At 39.1% G+C, this 2,722-nt stretch overlaps 1 protein-coding gene across 6 annotated transcripts in view; it reads right to left on the bottom strand.

Moving 5' to 3' along the window:
- IGF2BP2 (insulin like growth factor 2 mRNA binding protein 2) overlaps window positions 1-2,722 on the bottom strand; it is a 162,379-nt gene that overhangs the window by 83,113 nt on the left and 76,544 nt on the right. The gene's annotated exons all lie outside the window — the stretch shown is intronic.

Genomic DNA, 2,722 nt, shown 5'->3' with positions numbered 1-2,722 from the left:
CAAGATGGGAGCGGGTTGCCTGAGAACAGGCTTGCCACAGGTAATTTGTGGGCAGGTGGGGCATCATCTCAGTGTCTGTATGCCTTTTCTTAAGCAAACCATTAGAGATTTTCAAAAAAACAAAAAAGGTAAAAATACCATTTTATCACTAAATTTTTTAGCTTTATAAAAGACCGTTATTTTTAATAAAGTGTTATTTATATTAACATGCAATTGTTTTATTATTGTTATTCTTAAGTCAATTAATAAGTACTTTCAAATTTTCTTAGTTTTAACTTCAGATATGATAAATATCAAAAGTTCTTTGGTGTCCTCCATCATGTGTAAGTGAATAAAGGGGTCCAGAGACCAAAAGTTTGAAAATCACTGCTGAACAGCATGGAATCTAGAAGAGACACCAAAAGAACAAAATGTATAGCTGCATCACTTTCCTGGTGAGAGGATACCATGACTAACCATCATGGACTTCTCAGCAAGTAAGGACCCAATTTCTCATTAGGCTTTATGGCTTAATGACAATAAGCATTAAAGATCATAGTAGGTGCTCATGTCTTCTCTCTGCCTCCAAGCACCTTGCACATCCTTCTTCTATAGTACTAAGCACATGGCTCTGATATTTGCTTACGTGGTTCTGCTGGGAGTGTGAGGCCTTGAAAGAATTTTGTCTTAATTCCAGCACTTTGCTCAGTATTTAGCACACAGAGTGAAACTCAAAAAGGTCTGTTCAATTAATGAAACTGATTAACTCCCTACCACATACCAATGGCAACCTGACTTCTCTAGGGGATGGCTGTTGGCCCACTAAGAGGAATAGCACAGGTTTCTTAGTGTTTCTAGTACATTATTCAACTGACATTCTCACTATCAAGTCCCTTGTTGGTCAGATTGGTGTGAATCCTGAAATTGTAAAAGTAAACCCCAATCTAAGACAAGCTCTTCCTGCACCCTCCCCACATGGCAAGCGCCCTCTTGGTATAGACACTGTCCTCCCTCTGTAAAACCAGTGATACAAGCTCTCTAAAACCAACAAAAAGCTTTTAACCAGCCATATTTGAAGGCAAAAAGTTTTAATAAAATGAAGAACATATAAAGCCAATTATAAAATCACTGCTACTTTAACTGCTACATGATCAGGGACTTTATAACTCAGAGAAAAAGCTTTTTTCCCAAATTTAATGTAAACAATGTGTGGGAATGAAGGATGTTGAGTCAGACAATCCCCTGTGAGCATTACAGACAATACAATGTGTATAAGTTATGAAAAATTTTCACATAGCTCAGGATGTTACAGCTTCTTTCTGGAATGTTGCTGCTAGAATCTGTTAACCCTCCCTCCCCCAACACACACAATGTTCTCTTATCCTGTTGTTCATCCTACCTCTTTCCTGCCTTCTGCCTTTTTTCCCTACTATACCTTGTTCTGCTGCTTCCCCGCTCTCTTCACCTAGAAACAAGCTGATAGGCACGAGACATTCACAGGCTCCTTAGGCACTGCCAAAGAATGTGCTGTTCTTATTTGCTTATCTCTATAGAGTAAGAGCCTTGGAAATCACCTATGCTTACCACCTCATTTAGAAAAATGAAGAAACTGAGAAAAATAATAATAAGTGACTGAAATGCTATACTTCCTTAATTGATTGCTGTTGCAGGAAAACAGATGCCAAGGAAAAGGGGGTGCACCCATAGGTAAGTTGGAGAAAGAAACTGAGGAATGGTTGAGAAGAGTGTCAGCATTCACTCAACCCCATTTATTGAGCATCAACTCTATGGTGGGTGCCAGGGGCCCTGTGTTAGCACAGACAGACAGAAAAAGCCTTGTGTATTAAAAATGTAAGCCCTGTGGATTAAAATCTAGATATTAAATCAGAGAAGGAAGGAAGGAAGGAAGGAAGGAAGGAAGGAAGGAAGGAAGGAAGGAAGGAAGAAGGAAGGAAGGAAGGACAGAAAGACGAAAAGAAGGAAGGAAAGAAGGGGGAAATGCAAACAGCACTAAGGAAAGCAAAAATAAATACAGTAGTTAGGAAAATAAAAAACCTAGCAAGGCTCTCTACAAATGGAACAGAAAAGAAATGGAAGAAACAATAACACATATATTCTGATTAAAGAAAAAAAATGCAATTTCTCACTGCAAGCAATACTAGGTAAAGACTAAGCACTTTATTCACACTGCAACTTAAGAATTTGTTTAGAAAGACTGGGTACATTCATGATAGGGAAAGGATTTCTGGTGACAATTTAAAAAAACCCACAATAACAGTTTTCAAGTATTTTTCAGAAAACTCAACCCCTTCACTTCACCACAAGAGGGTGCACACTTCCGTATTAACACAGTAACCAAGGGAAACCCTCTTAAATTCCTATGGGCAGCTGCCACCTCTGCTGGGCAACTCTCTCCCCAGCTCCCGAGCCTCAGGGGTAATAAGCTTCTGCACAGAGTCTTATAGCTTAATCCTCATTCACATACATTACCTCATGTAACTGTAATAGCTCTGTGAGGGTGGGTAAGGTGAAAAGTATCGACTCCATTTTAAAGATAAGGAAACACACTCAGAGGTGAAGTGACTTGCCCAAGGGCAGGGAGATGATAATGTTAGAGCCCAAACTGGAACTAGTGTCTTCTGATTCACAAATCCCATACACACTTTATTTCTCTGTGAGAATAAAATTAGAACCCACACCTCAATCATCCAGTGCCTCTATTCATCCATTCTGCTTTTTTTTT

The sequence above is a fragment of the Pteropus vampyrus genome, unplaced genomic scaffold (genome assembly GCF_000151845.1).
Source record: "Pteropus vampyrus isolate Shadow unplaced genomic scaffold, Pvam_2.0 Scaffold14, whole genome shotgun sequence".
Classification (NCBI taxonomy): Eukaryota; Metazoa; Chordata; class Mammalia; order Chiroptera; family Pteropodidae; genus Pteropus; species Pteropus vampyrus.
Note: the sequence above shows the minus strand (reverse complement) of the source record. Positions and strands in the feature narration are given on the sequence as shown.